Source organism: Lichenostomus cassidix, chromosome 2, assembly GCF_008360975.1.
Source record: "Lichenostomus cassidix isolate B80296 chromosome 2, HeHo_3.0, whole genome shotgun sequence".
NCBI classification, from domain to species: Eukaryota; Metazoa; Chordata; class Aves; order Passeriformes; family Meliphagidae; genus Lichenostomus; species Lichenostomus cassidix.
In genome coordinates, this window is record NC_139482.1 from 111,467,257 (window position 1) to 111,485,383 (window position 18,127).

Here is an 18,127-nt window from a genome sequence, read left to right on the forward strand (position 1 = left end):
AGAGGGATAGTGAAATGGACCACACTTCTTAGCGGCAGCAAGCTGTTTACATCAGCTTAGCTCTACAGGGTAAAGAGCATTCCCAGGCAAGCAACAAATGGCCAATGACTGATTTTTGTTGAAGTACAACAATGGTTTATGGTCAACACTGGCTAGAAAAAGGTGTATTTTGAGTCCTGGTGGAGGTTTATTTTTTTTTTTTCATTTGACTATAAACATGCAAATTTGTAGGTGATAAAGCAAAGTTAATATATAGATAAAATTTTGCATAAATTGTTAGTGTAAAAATATAAGTAATTCAGACATCCAAGTGATATTTTGAGGTTCTAGGTTTGAGCTGCACTTGTGTCAATTTTCAGATCCCTGCTTTTAAAACTTAAGTTAATGCTTTATATTTTATTAATTTGTTAGGAATATAAAAACCCCATATTTTCCTTCTTAAAAAAAACCAAAAAGAAACAAGAAAAAAGAAATAAATGGGCTAATATTTTAATGTCTGAAGTCAAAGCTTGAAGGAATAATCATGGGACTGACACATGCAAACTGAGCGCAACTGGTAAAGACTATTCAGATATTAATCACAAACTGCTAGAAAGAGTCTAGATGTCACAGTAAATACCCAATGGCAAGCATAGTTTGAAAAGCCTTCACTTTGCATGTCAAGTTTCCATGCCACCTTAATAGAAGCAAAAATGACAAAATCTACTGATTCTTCTAAGGAATAGAATAGAGGACCAAGACTCTGGCAGTTCAGATAGCTTTAGGATGGGGCCCTGGATTTGACAACATCAACAAAATAGCATAACAAAAATGCATAATCTGCTTTGAGCATTCCTATTTTTATTACCTCCTGATTAGTGAGAGTTCTTGATCACAGAAAAGAGTTTGGGGATCTTGCACAAAAAACACAAGAAAATATTGAAATATGAGTTGTTTCAACAAGAACACTTCCATGAGATAACAGATTAGATTCTTCTCCTGAAAAGCCAAAACATATCCTCAGGATTTCTACCACACCTGAGCCAGTGTGCTTTGAGTGTCTTTTTGTTTCTTCCCTTAGCAACAGTGGGAAAGTTTTGCAGCTGGTGGCTGCTTTGAAAGAGAAATAGAAAGCATAGAGAGGCATTTGTACCTGCTGCATCTTGGGTTAGCTGAGAAGCATCAGATGGTTTAAAAAGTGGACAAAATGTGCAGTCAGATGTTTCCAAGGTGAGCATTGACAGCCTTGTTTTCAGGTATATTTGGGGCTTTTATTGTTTGGAGCCAGGATCTTAAGCTCGCTTTGCCAACTCCTTTGCAGGGAACATCTTTTCTGGCTTGTGGATACAACTGAAACAAAACAATCCATTTTTCTTCATTGAGCCTATCTAATAAGAAAAACTGGCAGCAACATGAAAGCAGATAATTTGAAAAATGTAACATCCAAGGGCTTTTTTTCTTTATGAGCTTTTAAAAAAATCCACGTAATTGAAGACTAGCAAAAACTGTAATTTGTATGCAGCAGGATTTTAATGGAAAATTTCTACCAGGTAGTTGATTTGCAGAGTGTCAAGCACCAAAAGCTTTATCTGAAATCAATAAAGACTTCTGGTACATCCCATTTCAGGTAATTAAACCTTGCATGACTTCTTTGAGAATATTATGTGGTGTTTTATTCAGTTTAGCAGTTGTTTGCAGACTATCCCAATTTCCACAGAAGTTGTTTTTGTCGTATTTGTTTCTTTCCACCAGCCACTCTGAGAAATTAGTTTTCAGCCTATGGTTCCTTAATAAACAATTAGCATTTCCATGCAATTTAGTGTGGAGGAATTTAAAAAGTGAGAGCCTATTTTTGCTGTTACTTGCTTGGATGAAATTCTTTCGTCCTGAAGAATAATTGTTGTCAAATATTTAATGGAAAAGAGTTGAAAAGGAAGGCTGTGCTTTCTATGGAGCAAAAACAATCTTTGAACTTACATTTTAAATTCTTTCCAGAACAGGGAAATTTTACAAATAGCTGGCAGTCGTCTAAACAGCTAGGGATAATAAATGATCTGAAGAATACCAGTGAGCTGGTTTCAGTTTTGCTTGCAAATGTATTTTAATATCTGTTTCACTGATGACTGTTAAAGTTCTTTCAACTTCACAAGTTAACAGAATAAACTATTTACTAAGTTACAGGTGATCCAGTGCCCTGCAAGTTGTTGGCCCCCATGTATCATTCATTGCATTCAGTCTGTTTAGTTCAGCCATAGCTGCACAGTGTGCTGGATGCTTATCAGCTGCAACAATTGTGCTCACACAGTAAGTCATTCTCTATATCCCAACATGTGATAGAAAACATCAGACCTTAATTTCTGTTTCTGCTGAAGTGGAGACAAATGAGACAGAGCACCTTTGAATATGACAGTGATCTGCTTGCATTCTCTTCTCAGCTTACATCTGCCTCCTTCTCACAAGACTTTGACCAGACAGCTTAAACATGGCTTTTCACAGATCACATTCACTCAGAGACAAATGAGGCACAACAGGTTTTGTCTCTAAAGTGTCCAGGATTGCAGCGACAGAAAGGCATAAGGATCTGTTGCAGACATGCAGCTATTGAACTTGCCACCCACTGCCAATTGTACAAGTGCCTCGAGAGAAGGCACTATTTTTTCTTTCCCTAAAGAAACTGGGTAGGTATCCAGTGCTAAAAGAAATTACGGACTTGGCAACTCAGATGTTGTAAGGTAGGACCTTGTCTCTTCCTGCTCTTTTATTATTTGTGGTCTTCTTGACTTTGGCCTTATCACTTAGACCTCCTCTCTGAATTTCAGTATCCAAGATTGCGATAAAAAGTAAGTCATGCTGAATGAATAAAATATGTCTTTGAGAAATATGTAGGAAGGAGCCATTCTGTGCATAAAAACAATTTACAACACATTAGCACCTGGACAGATTTCTACAAAAACAACTTGGAAATAATGCTTTTTATTATTTAATCACAGCTTTATTTGACTATGTCTCATATGTGTGCATTATTAGCTACCATAATTTTTCATGTAGGAAAGACAGAGACTGTGATATATAAGGATAATAGGATATATGAACTATGAAAGGTCAAATTTAAAGTGTTACTTGATATTTTCTAGAATCCATTGTTTTCTTTCATGAAGGAAAAGAAACCAAAACAAATCACTTTTATCCAGTCTGCTGATTTTATTTTCTATCACTTTCTTATTCTCGGCCTTCAGAAATAATAAACTGGTTGTATCTGCTGACATTTTTCTGGGAGATTGATCTTCTCAGTCGCACAGATTTTGCAAACATAATACCAGCTTGCATTTATATAGCTCATTTCATCTCAAAGAATCCCAAAACCTTTTACAAATTTAATGCAGTGGAATATATACTCACCCCACATTCAATACAGACACCTCCAGAACAAAGTACACTGTGTGACTACCTAAGACCAGCTCGAGAGAAGTAAGAAATTGTTATTGTATCACCTTAAAAACTCAAGACAAAATTTAATGTGACTGCATGATATTAGTAAAACTATGCATTGATCTCTGTTTTCTAATTAATGAAAGCAGAGGATGCTGCACAGTATTGGAAAAACTCTACAGACCTTGACATTAAGGCTGTAAGAATGACCTTATTGGACAGGCCAAGAGCTCTTTCAATGTTGCATTTTGTTTCTGAGACCAATAAGTGTCTAGGAAAGAGTTTAAGAACAAAGAATCATGTAATTCTGTTCTTCCCTTAGGCCTTGCCCAGCCTCAAGGAGGTTCGGGGATTTCCCAAAATAAAGTGATGTTTTATTTCAAAACCCTCCATAGAGTTTTCCTTCAAAGTCTTGTCTAGTTCCTCTTCATAGCCATATGCTTACCATGATTATTATTGTTATTATCATCATTATCATTGTCATCATCATTATAATTATTATAATTTTTGTTATTATATCTGACCCATTGAGGAAAGATCTTCCAAGTTTAATTTCCACACAGTGAAAACTCTCAAATTCCACTTAGCAAGAACCCCAAACCCAGTGATAGATACGACCTCTTTCATTATATGTCCCTTCACTCTTTTATCAAAAGAAACAGTGAACTCTCTCCTTAATGGCTTTCTCCACAGTACTTTGAGAGGTCTCTTTGCTGAGGCAAAGGTTTGGTGCTCAGTTTGCCAACTGCAGATTGAGATACAGTTTGAGCTCTGGGTGGGAGCCCAAGACAAGATGTCAAGAATTGCCAATGCTTTGGTTAACAAAAGGCACAAAGACAGGTAGTGCCAGACAGGTGGATGGACACTGACAGACACAGCAGGAGTGGAGAACTCAGGAGGAAGAGCAATATTTGAGAGAATTGAGCACACTTGGACTGTGAGGGGATAAAAGCTGTGGGGTCTTCCTTGAAGGCACCAGCTCTAGTCCTTTCTGTGCCGCTGCACCATGAATAAATGTCTTTATGGAATGAGACATCTGATACTCTGCCATGAGAAACCCAAGGTCAAAACTGTAAGCAAACCTGGTCTGGCTGTGTGTGAGTGGGCTGTGTGTGGAGTCAAGCCGGGTACCTGTCATTTCACTGGAGCTGCTGCAGAGGAGGTCCCAGCAGTGAAAGCCTATGGTACTGAGAGTGTGACTGCCAGTGAGTCTCCTGAATGGCCAGAATGGGAAGCTTCCTTAATATCTTTTATAACTCTCCTCATCTGTCTTTTTTCTACAGCTGAAAAACTCCTATTATCTTTCTTCATTTCTCTGTCATTCCATACCCTGAGCTGTGGCTTCTGCCCATCCTTATCACCTTCAGTTTTACATTTTTTCTAGATAGAAGGTAACTGCAGTGCAGTCTCTGGTCAGCTTAGAAGGACACCAGGGCTTTGCTCAGTGACATACTAATATTTCCCATTTTTTATCTCTATTTCTGATTTAACCTGTTTTGAATAAACTTGAGCCATGAGAAACCTCCGAGTTATAAGGCTGCGATAATGTTTTGAAGAGCAGGTGTTATCCAACATGGCCCTGTGTCTTGGGACAGGTATCTGTCAAGACCTGCAGATCCTGACTCACCCCACACAGGACAGAGCACTGCCCTAGAGAGTGCCAGGAACAACACTGCTGGGTGGAAAACAGGGAGGAGGGGCAGAAGGTCTGTAACAAGGAGGAGTGCTGGACAACATGGATAGGTAATCTCTGAAAGTGCTGCAGCCTGTCAATCGATCAAGGTCTGAAAATCAAGGAGAAGAAATGACTGTGAGTTTTCAGCAACACAGCTGAGATTTCCCCCTCTATATATGTGTAAGGTTTTTAATCTTTTTTTTTTCAATGAACATATTTCTCACAGATGCTTAATCATTTTTAGCAACAACATTTTTCATTTGTCATTTTCCAGAATGAAGAGATCACGGAATACCTCTGACATGTTTTCACCAAAGCAGTTCAAACAGACACTATAATTTGTCTGGTGATATGTTATTTCTCTGTGTATTTAAAATTAGTCACCCTATTTCCTTCCTATCCTGCAACTCATGGTTCCACTTTTCCTCTGCTTTCTTACATTTTATATTTATAGCCATTTTGATGTCCACTTCTAAAACCCCAGACATTTACATTTCTAATTTTCAAGTAATTCCATCTGACCAGAACCCTGTCATTCAGATTATTTTTCCAATGATGTTATCCTTCTCTTTTTCATATCTAAACAGTATTATTTTTCCACTTTTCAGTTAGACTTATGAAAAACTCCAGTTGATATGTTCCTACCTCTACTGCAAAAATCTGTGTGCTTCCTCCTTTTTTTCCATTAATGAGCAAATGAAAAAAAAGTGAACTTAACACCAACTCCAGCCTACTTTTCCTTCTCACCACCACCACTGCATGCTACTAAATAACTTCACTACCCCTGTTTTATGTTTCTCTGTCAATAGTCATGCCATGATACAGGATTAAAGTAACAGCCACTTTTAAATTTTATTTTAATAGGATTCCTGTGTCCTTTGGATACAACAAGTGATGTTTTCTCTCCTGAGATCAGTTATCCCTAGCACTTCTCATTCTTCACAAGAATCTCATGCATAAACTCAAGTAACTCTTCCATGGTAAAATAACATCACATTCATGACGCTGTATTCAGAAGGATAGTTTCTAGTTGTAAGGATAGAAGTAATCCTGTCAGAAGCAAATGCTTAGAGCAGAGCTTTTGCCCTAAATGCCAAGTATTTTCAAAGATGTACCAGTTTAAGAGGTCTTTTATTTTAATATTAATGTTCACTTGAAAATGTATACTAGAAATCTTTGTATACAATTTCTTGCACAGTGTCATTGAAAGCCTTCTAACTAGGGGATTATTCCAAACCTTAACACAGCCTGGAAACTTAAACCTGGAGAAGTGAGTAAAATCCATGTATTACTGAGTATTTTCCTATTCAGAGCTCATTCATGTAGCCAAGGGATCAGCAATATTCATCTATGACAAGATGGAGCCACACAAAAGGCAGACCCTCTGGTGCAAGGCCAGAAGTTGGCCTTTGATGACCCTTGTGGGTCCCTTTCAGCTTAGGATGTTCTACGATTCTATCACCCAAGACAGGTTTCCCAGTCCTGCTTTTTGCTGGCCTCAAGCTCATTCACCTTCAGCTGACCTTGCATTTAGACCACTGTGATAAGGACATGTGCTGGGAATGCTAAAGCAGGTGAGGATGAAAAAGAGAATGAGGGTGTTAAGGGACATAATACTGTAAGAGCTAACACACCCTGAGGACACACTCTGTGGTGCAATTCTTAGCTGACTGTTAAGTGAGGTTTGTGTTTTGTTCTCAGTCATCATTTATTTGGGACATTATGAGGACAGAAACAACAGTTTATTCAGATTTATTAGGGCAAAATAATCAACCAAGCAAAGTGTGGCTACATTAAGAGTTAAAGCAAGTCTTACAAAGAGAAAAGTTATTTCCTAAAATCTTGAAAACTTACCAATTTATAAGTAAGAATTTAGCCTTATTTTTGTTTATATTCATATGTACAGATTGGAAACAAGAAAAAAGAGATACAAGTGTTGTAAATAAATATTATGTATGTGATTAAGAAGGGCAGAGAGAATCATTACTTTGTTTTTGTATGTATTCTTTGTGAATTAAAATGCTGATTACAGAACAAACCAAAAATACTAATGGTGAATTAGAGGCTTAGAGTGCTCAAATCCTCTAGTTTCTTTTAGGCACCTGATGGGATTTCTCATATCCTATTAAACTTCAGATTTGTTGACAAGAATGATAAATTGTTATTCTTATTTTCATATCATAAGTAAATGCTGGGAAAAGGTGGAAACAGTTGTGAGGTTTTTTAGTATGTAATGTGCTTGTACTTAATGTGTCTTAAAATGGAGAACAATGTGGTGATGAAAAGAAGAGAAAAAAAAGAAACAGCTGCACCTGGAAGAAATTCCACATTCTGGTAATTAAATCGTGTTGTCTGCCAGAAATTTCTCTTCTTCATTTCAGAAAACCTCTGCCTTTCACAGGTGCTTAAATGCAGCTATACATATGCTACTTTGGCACCATCTGTGCAGGTAAGTTACTTTGAAATGTTATTTTTCAGAAATATTACATATAAAACAGGTCCATTCTAATCAGGAAAATATTAAGAACATGATATAGAATCTCATCATGCATCTTTCAAGCAGGGACACCCACACAGAGCACCTGCTGTTCATCACAACAAATTAATTCATCCTCACCTCTGAACTTAACTGCATACAAATTAGAGCAGCAAACTGAGAGGCTGGAATACTTTTTAATCTCTCTGTAATGGCAGTTGGGATTAAAACTAATGACAACAATGAAATATAGAAATAGATATGTAAAAACTGTAAGGCTTATGGGTTGTTCATATGCCCAGACTGCCTTTAAGGAGCGCCATTCATTACATTATCCCCCAAATACTATTTAGAAAAAAAGATTGTCAGTTTTATGTCAACCATTTTACATTAAAACAGTAACTATTAAAGTTGCTTATCTGACGGTTCATGGCCACAGCTTGAGTAAGGGTCTCCTTTCCATGATTTCAGCTAATATTTTGTTTCAAGAAGAACATTTAGTGCTAAGTCAAATAATATTATAAATTTATGATTTCTTTTTGTAAATCCTAAAAAAAAGTGAAAGATGTAACAGGATCGTACTTTGTTTCTAAAATGTCCTTCACTTTGCTCCTGTAGAGTTAGAGTTAATCAAAAGCTATGGAATTCAAATTCATCCTCAGTTCCTGAACATCAATATGGTGAATAAGTTTTTAGATATTAGCAGGCTGCAGAACTAGGGAAAGAATTCAGATGAATCATTAATGAAGAAATGGTCCATCTTATTAAGGGGTTGTGTCTTTCCTCATTGGCTTTCTGCATTTTTCAAAAGGTTGGGTTTTTCTATTCTTACTAGACTGCTGCTTGAAGACCAAATCTCAAGAGATGCTTCTCAAACACAGACAGAGTGAACTCTAACCCATAAACACAGCACATTTCTCAATCATTAGTGCAGCATGGAAATTCAGTTCTTAGGTGAAAAGAGAAAATGGAAAACTAACTTTGGTGTTGCACCAATCTTCCATGAAACTAGTACTTCTGCTAAGTACAGGAAATTGTTTAAATTTAAGGGAGTTCAAATACAATGTGGTTTCTATCTCATTTCCCCAAACCATTCCCCAAACACTCATTACCAGTCATAAAAACATTGCTATTGTTACTTCTTTTTTGTAGATATTTTGAGATTAAAATTTTAAAAAAAATGAAAGAACAGCATATATTGTCCTTCTTAAATTATTCTAATAGATGCTATAAAAGAAGGACATCACAATTTTTACTGACTTGAGCAGGCACTGTCTTTTGACATAAAAATGATTGAACAAAGTCATATTTCTAATTCATTATTTAAAAATTCAACACCTGAACTTTTGGTCAACTTGTGCAATGAACTCTGCATTTAAAGTCTGCCCCTCATTATCCTAGGTTATGCATTCCAAAACATATATGGTTGGATTGTCTATATTTATTTTTTTATGTTCTCTCTCAGAGAATACTGGCCTTAATTTAAGCTAGTCAATTATTCCAGGTAAGCAATTGATATTTACTTGCAGCCATATGTGTCTTTGACCTTCTTCAATGGCATGTTGAAGAGGAGCTTTGAGATATTGAATTTCAACTTAGAAAAGTGAACACTAAGGGATTTTTTGCATTTCTTTCTTGTCTAAGTCACAGTATGTTTGTCAGACCTAATGGCTCTCAGTTCAAAAACTACATCACTTTAAATCATAGAATCATAGAATGATTTGTGTTGGTAGGGATGTTAAAGATCCTCTCATTGCAGTCCCTCTGTCGTGGGAAGGAGCACCTTCCATTTGACCAGGTTGCTCAGAGAATACACATCCAGCCTGGCCCTGAACGTCTCCAGGGATGGGGTATCCACAAATTCCCTGTTCAACATGTTCCGGTGCCTCACCACCCTCACAGTAAAGAATTTCTTCCTAATATCCAGTGTAACCCTACCCTCTTTCAGTTTACACATTCCCTCTTGTTCTATCCCGACCTTCACAAGTCAGAAGTCCTCTCCAGCTCTTTTGTAGTCCCTTTAGGTACTGGAAGGGGCTGTAAGGTCTCCCCACAGGCTTCTCTTCTCTAAGCTGAACAACTCCAGCTCTCTCAACCTTTCCTCATAGGAGAGGTTCTCCATCTCTATCATATTCATGGCCCTGCTCTGGCCTTGCCCCAGCAAGTCCAGGTCCTTTTTTTGTCAGGGGTGCCAGAGGTGAATGCCGTGCTCCAGGTGAGGTGTCATGAGACAGTTGTAGATGGGGAGAATCTGTATAGAACAGCTTTCTCAGGAACTGGGGCCCAGTAGGAGCTCAGCTATCAGAATTCATGGATTGTATAGAAAGATTCCTGATGCATAAATCGCCTCCATATCCCGATGTCTATAACTACTTGTTAGCTAGAAAGTTTTTACAATACACATGTATAGCTGAAAACCTTTATTGGCACATTAAATACTTTTTCATTAAAAACATAATTTTAGTGAAGAAAAAGAAAGTGTTATGTACACAGTGGTGCTGCCCCCAAAGTATTTAAGTACTAATTACTCTCTTTTGCCTTAATCAGGTGGTTATTCCCAACAGATGGCACTGCAGAATATATGTTCTTTTCAAAGCAATAGTGTATGTTATTTCTTAGAAAGTCAAAGGAAAATTGCCTACCCTATTCATGCCATCCTTGCTGTGATGAGACACCAGATTCAGTCTTCCACCTCCATCCCTTTGCCTTTTGTCATTTTTGTTAGCTGGACTCTAAAGGAGCTTTTTATTGTTTTGACTGCTAAGTTAGCATACAAAACACTCTCCTTGCAAGCCAGGATATGAGATACAATTTAAAAAAGATTTTCCATATTAACTTCAAATTAAGTCGTTCCATTTTCAGAAGTGAGTTTGCAATTTAAGGAAGCAGTCCTTCATCTAGATAAATGAAGATCTTACTCTGAGTCCTATAAAATAATGCTTCCTAATAAATATTTTGATCATCTAATGCCAAAGAAAAACCCCAAAAAATGGGATAAAATAGTCAGGCAGGGTCATTTTTGTTGTTTTTTTTTTTTTTTAGGGGGAGTAATTGAAATAGATTTTGGTTTGTAACTTATAGGTTATTTTCATTCACTAGGTGTCAGTTTCCATCAATATGTTAGGCATCACAATGCCTGTTATTGGTTGCAGGACAAACAGGTCTTTATTAAACCAATGCAAGTAATCTGAAGTCATCTCCATCCATGAGGTATCATTCTTTCACTTTCATTATCATTCAAACAGCAAGAGCTGAGAGCAGTCTCACTGGAATATTCTTGAACTAGGAGGTCAACTGACTCAGTTTCAAGAGAACATATTTTTCCAACTCAAAGGCATGAGATAGTGTAGTTTCACAGCACACAAGAATATGAGAAGAAGGGTCTAGTATACAACAGAAGAGTATGAAATATAAAACTCCTTCAAGACAATCAGAAGTACAGATGGGCTTGAGGGGAAATAGGTTGCCATATGGGTAAGAAGGAGGTCACTGCTCAGTGGAAATTTTTGTAGGAAGGGATAAACAAGGTTGTATTGAAATTTTAAGATATGAATTTTGAGTCCTGGATAAGACAATAAAGTCTAAGAAGTCCCCAAAGCTTAAAAAAACCACAAAAAACCCAAACAAACAAAATCAAAACAAAAAACCCTACCCAAAAAAACCCCAAATCCAAATAAACAGACCTAGACTAAAAAAAATATAGAGAGAAGCCTTCCCAACTTACTAAAAAGTAATTGGTGAATATTTGCTAGCAATAAAGAAGTAGTCGGTATTTGCAGAACAAAAGTTTTTACATTGTGTTGTTTTAGTTTTTTTATCTTAAGGAAGTGAGGTTACCAGACATATAACCCAGGCTATACTCTAAATCTTTCCTGACAGCATTTCCTGTGCATAGCACTCCTGATAAATTTTGTCTCCAATAAGAAACTTGGTATTTGTCAAAACACATTTGTGTCCTTTCTGTAGTTATGACAGTGTCTATTAATGCAAGATTAGAAACAATTCAAAAGACCTGTCAGGTTAAAGAGTGTTAACCCTACTTTGTATCATCTCTAACTAGATTTATAAAGGAAAACTGAGACACCTGAATCACAAAATGTGGTTCTACACAAGTGTTTATGTCAACAGAAAAAAAAGCTTCACAAGGACTTTTGTCACATTTATATTTCATAAGTCAGACAGTCAGTTCTACATTAATTTTTAAATAGTCAGTGCTTGCCCTTCCACAGCATTTAGAGTAATGAATGCAAGGAGCAAATAGAGAGGTAACTCATAAGTGCTTTTGACAACTCTAATTTTCAAACACCTGATCTAGTCATAAATGATAACTACTGTGAACAAAGCTGCAAGGTCAGGGTGTCCAGGTGCTACCAGCTTAACTGATAGCTTCATTGTCCTTCCTTATGTGTTGGCAGTTTTGGTTTGGTTTCATTTGTTTTATGTGTTTTTTTTAATTAGCAATTCAAATAAAGAAGATGCAGTTAATAATATCAGAATTGTAAATTCATTTCTTTTATGCAAAATATGTATATACTTGTATTTTTAAATAAAATAGAAAATGTGTCATCTGTATAATAACTTTGATATAAATACCTAATTCTTTTATAGTTATAAAAAATATTGCAGCTTCTTTTAGCAGTCTTTTAAATATAGGCACGTCTCTCTATAAAAAAAGAAAATTAACTATACTATGTCTCCTATGCATTCTGAATAAGCTAAGTGTATATGTTTTAGGGCACCTGTGTATTTGCAAACTATCTATAAGTACCACACAAAAATTTCCCTGATGCTTTAAAACAGCCTTTGGCTAGAGTACGTGTTAAACTACTTGCATTTCCACTTATCCAGCTGTTAGGGAATAGGCATGGAATATCAGCATCTTAGAGGAAATTTCTGCTTTGCTCAGCTTTTGATGCCTAAACATGGACGTATTATTTGTTCTTTCCATATCTTCTATCTGAAACACAGTAGAGTTGCCATGAAAAAGACACTCAAACTTGAAGAATATAGCTGTGTTATATTAGAATCTTCACATCAGAAAACCTGTGATATACACATACAATCAATGTTGAACAATCTATATGCATTTTCTCTACTAGCAAATCAAACTAGCTCTTTCAACTCTGAAATTTACCTGGTGACAGGAATTAGAAAGATACTAACACCACATCATCAAACTGTCAGGTGAAGACCACTGCAGTAGCATATAAAAGAAAGAGTTCTTTATATTTCAAACCTCTGGTGTATTGGAGCCTTGACAGCACTAAGAGAAGGAAAGGCTTTTCCTGAGAGCGTTTATTTTTATTTCATTAGGATGCACTCAGAAGCCAAATCCACTGGTAATTCTTATTTAAACAATCCAAAAGTCCCCACATTGACAAGGCAGCAGGACCATAGGCACTGTAAGAATGATCACCTAATGTTTGGCACAGCGTGTGAGGGATTCTTTCTGTGAGCCCCAGTCTAAAGTCTCCCTGTTGCTGATCTAGACTGACACAACTGACTTGCAAGACTGGCAATGGCTGCGTGAGGGGCATTATGGAGAATTTTAGACAATAATCAGATTTGTAGCAGAGATCAAGTGAGATTTGTATTTTCCTTTCATGTGTATAAGAACTGCATGGTAGAGAAAGTGTGCTGGCTTTAAGTCTGGTGAGAGAAGAAAGAAGTTTAATGATAAAATTGCCAGTATATTTGATTAATATATCCTTCTGTTCAGAACTACTTACAAAACACACTTTTTCAAACCTTTTTCATTTCACAGTAAAATAAATTTAAGGTGGAAAAACCAGCTAAAGCTGTGTGCTTCCTCTGACAACATTGACTTGATTGCAAGATTTTATGCCAAAATTACACAGGATCCCTTAGCAGCATAAGGGATTGTGGTGTTCTCTTTATCATCACTTTTAAAAGCCTTTGTAGGGGTGAGACCATATAAGATAATCAAGCCATGACTACCACACATTTTAGGGTCACAGGAGTGCTAACAACACCAGCCCTGTCAGCATTTGATGTTAGCCATTTGTGAGATGCCAGACCTACCACAGAGGTCGCAAGCCTGAAGGCAACCATAACACACCTCCTGTGTGTGAAAACTGGCAGACGTGAGAATTGTCCAGTGTGAAAAAGAACAACTATTCACACCTGACCTGGACGTCATGAAAAAAAGAAAAATGCATTCCTGTGACTCATTCTGGTTATCACATTTACCTGTACCATTGATCATGAGTAGTCACAGACTAACAGTGACAGTCATCTGAGAGAAGTTACACAGGTATGCTTTGAATCACCTCCTAGAAACTAAAAATGGCTTGGGTTGGAAGGGTCGTTTAAAGGTCATCTAGCCCAAACCCCCAGGGACATCTTCAGCTAGATAAGGTGGCTCAAAACCATTCAACCTGACCTTGAATGTTTCCAGGGATAGGGCATGCGCACTCTGGGCATCCTTATAGTAAAAAGTTTCTTCCTGATATCTAGTCGAATCCACCCTCCTTTAGTTTAAAATTTCCCCTTTTCCTGTTGCTGTAGATCTCAGTAAATAGTCTGTCTTCATCTTTGTTATAAACCCCATTTAAGTATTGAGCAGCAGCAAAAGCCTCCTCCAACTCAAGCATCTCACAGAACTGTATCTGTATCAGATACTTCATATTTGCTCTGCATATGAACAAATACAGGTTTGAAAGACACAGAATTAATTTCCTAAGCTACTTCACATCCAAAGCCAGCACTCACCCTGATAAAAACAAGTGGGAAGAACTACTAATGCTGTCAAATACCAACTGCACTAAATAAACATTATTTCAACACAAGCAATTAGGCAGGTAAACTTGTAAACAAAACAACGCTGCTCCAGCAGAGCAGATGTATGGCCCCTGTCCAAGCAAATATTTAGTACAACCATGATGATCTTCAAATTTATTCCTAGTTTGGCCATTTTCAAACCTGAACAAACTAGCCAACTCTTCTAATAGGGAAATGAAAGTTTGCTATGAAAATTTTACATTTTGCATGTATCCTAGAAAAAACTAAATTAAAGTTAAAAAAAAAGGAAAAAAATACAACCAAACCTGAACTGTTTTTTCTAAGAGGAAAACTATTTGGGATGTACTAATTCCTTTGTTGTTCCCTACCTTCTTGTTTCCTTTTTATATTTTGCTGCAGAAAAATCAAGGGAGAGGATACAGGCACTGAGAAATCAGTAAAAAACATAAGAAGGTGTGTTTCAAAATTTTTTAATTTAAAAAATTAAAATTTATTTTAGAGAAAATGTAAATAAAATTAAAATTTTACCAGTTCTTCAAATCATTTATCTAACATAATAAAACTGACCTGGCATGGCTTAATGACCAAATCAACATATACATACATTTATCCATATGTCTGTATGTAGGTTTATCTTTACATATACCCAGACAATGTATAGCTCCAGACGAACAGATTATACAATTCATTCAGGTGAAATTTCATTTGTCTTTTTCCTGATAATGGCAATACATCTGGATAGGTAGTGAAGTTTCAATTAAAGTGTTGTAAAATCAAGGCACAGGATAGCACCATTAATCTGAATGGAAGTTTTTGAAAGGTGCCAAATGCAATGTGGAAAGTAACCATTCCTTATCTCTAGCCCTACTATTACTGGATGACATTATGATCTATAAATCACAGAGGCATGCTCACTTTTTACAGCAGCAAGCTACCAGATTTTTACCAAAAAACAAAGCTGCATGGGTACACTAACTTGTCTCATGAAAGATGCAAGTTCAGGTGGCAAATGAAATCTTTTTCCTATGGAGAAAATAATTGGTGAGAAAAAGCTAGCAGTATGTTTGGAGGGGGCTTTTTCACTCTCATAGTGAAGTAACAGAACTGTTGCATCCCTGGGGTGTTTTTCTTCCTGTGATGTTTCCTATCAATGGGAAAAATGTAAAAAGCTTTACAAAATAGAATAAAATAAGTCTCCTCACCTATGAAAGGTGTTTATCCCTCTTGATTCCGTGTTCTTTATTCTGGATTTACTTTCACACATAAGACCCAAAACACATCTCCTAGCATCAAGTGGCCTAATATAAACTGCTTCAACAAATATTTTCCTTTCCTTTTAGTTTCAACTATGAGAAAAGTACCACCTTCTTTGATGAAAAGAAGGGAAGGGAAGGGAAGGGAAGGGAAGGGAAGGGAAGGGAAGGGAAGGGAAGGGAAGGGAAGGGAAGGGAAGGGAAGGGAAGGGAAGGGAAATGAAGGGAAATGAAGGGAAATGAAGGGAAATGAAGGGAAATGAAGGGAAATAAATGAAGGGAAATGAAGGGAAATTGGACACTTTGCTTTCTTCATACTTGCACATAAAGGGAGGTTTTATACAGGTACCATAATCACACAATCAGCAACTCAGGATGGGGCACATATCAGTTCCATTTCGGGTAATAGCATCTGCTTTTGTCCAGCAGTATGAGAAACTCAAACTGCCCATGCTACGGTAGAGAAAGAGCTCATAAGTAAATCACCACCATCTGTTAATATAGAAAACACAGAAGCATCACAGACAGTGGAAATTCCATCAAGTAGCACATTTAGAAAACAATGCATGGAATCTCAAGGGAGTGATCTTAGTCATTTACATGATTTATATTTTGAATATGTTTAGAAGAAAAATATATTAGGATGCCAAAACCCATTATCTGGAATCCACAACTTGTTGAAGTAACAACTCACAAAGATACAGAACTGCATGAATAAAAATGAGAGGGAAGAAAAATGTGACTGCAGGGTAATAATACAGCTAAAAAAAATCACAAGGCAACAATGTAGCTAAAGTATTGAGTGTCAAGAAAGAAAAGTGACCCCTTTTTGAAGTTATTGAGGCAACTTCAGCTTTACCTAATTGCCCATGTACTCAGTTTGTGGCAGATGAGAAAGATGGTTCATTACTCAGCAAAGATTATGGCATAAGCAGGAGCAAATAAAACACTATGGAATTTGAAATATCTTGAGCTTGAATAAGAATTCACAATTAAAGAGTATATTTTGAATAAATTTCAAAGTGGGGATGGAGATGCCATCTTGCTAAAATTCCAGTGTGTTTTCTCCCAGAATTCAGAGTTTTAAAAAAATCACTTCTTCCATAATTTTACAAGGCTGTTCTGAGACATCTCTATAATTCCTTGACCCATATGTTACTACCACCCTATCCAAAGGCTTGTTTTGGGTTTTTTGAAATATGTTTGTATACACTGATATTTTAGAAGGCTGCTGACTACAAGATTATTAAAATGCATTGGATCTGAAAGACTGCAAAGGCAACAACTTGCACTCCTGTCCCATCCTGGGAGGTCAGCCATGATAAATGGGCACTAAATTCTCTACAGAAATACTTTTCAGTTCTGCTGTATCAGCTCCTTAAACTCTTTACACCCAAGATGCCTCAGATGAGAGAGGGCTGTAGCAAAAGCACAGCCAGGCAGCACAGAAATGCCTTTACCATGCAATAGTGACTAATTCCCACAGAGTCTGAGGGATGTCCTCAAAAGGGGAGAAGTAATTCTGAGCAAGTTTTATTTTTCAGGAACTTGGAGCAATTGCTCTTGTTATGGCAGACCTCACTTGGAAAAACAACAGAATACACAGGGAATATACCCCCAGGAAGAGATAAAGAAGGAGGTGGCTGGCAGTAGTCATATGCACAGAAAATATAAGCTCCATGAGAAGGAAAAACAGTGTGACTGCCTAAGAGAGACTTTTGTGACTTTCTCTGCTATAATTTTGTAACTTTACATTCTTATCAAACCATTTTTGTCTTAGTTTCAGGCCTATATTCAATAATGTGGGACACTGTTTTCTTCTCTTGGCAAAGCAGACTAAGGTGAGATTTTAATGTGATCAAGAGCATGGCAGAGTGAATTCTGCATTAAGGATCTAGTGTATACCATGTGGTTTGTGAGCCATGTACTGATCCCCAGGGTTTTCCCCAGCTGTAGGAGGGGGAGAGCAGGCTGTGAACTTAGGGTTGCTGCTCAGGAGCAGACATTGCAGCTCTCAGTGCTGCCAAAGACCTGGCTGGTCCAGCTCAAAACTGGTCAAACACTGATCTTTGACTCAAGCTTTAATCTTGCCCGGAATCTTTGTTTCTAATTTTAATGCAGGTATGAATGAGTATGAGCACAGTGAGTTTACCCAGTATTCTCTGAGAAGATCATGGATTTAAAGCTTCAAATGCATTTCTCTCTCTCCACTTAAAAAATCTGGAAATGGGAATATGGCAAAATGAAGTCTCTTTGTCTCTTCTTCACACAGTGAGAGGTCATCATGATTTCTCAGACATCAGAGTAATCATAGAAGAGCTGCATGTTGATAATATATTCTTTTCCATGAATGTTGATAATCTGCAATTATTTTATGAAAAATAAAAAAATATACATATATTCAAAAGAAAATAAATGTTTGCAAGTGGATTTGGGTTAAAAATATATTTTCTTGAAAACATATAGAAGTATCAACTCAACTTGTACAAGCAGATGTTTGCATCAATCCTTCCTACCACAAGGCATACTGTACATAACTCACAGTCTCAAAGA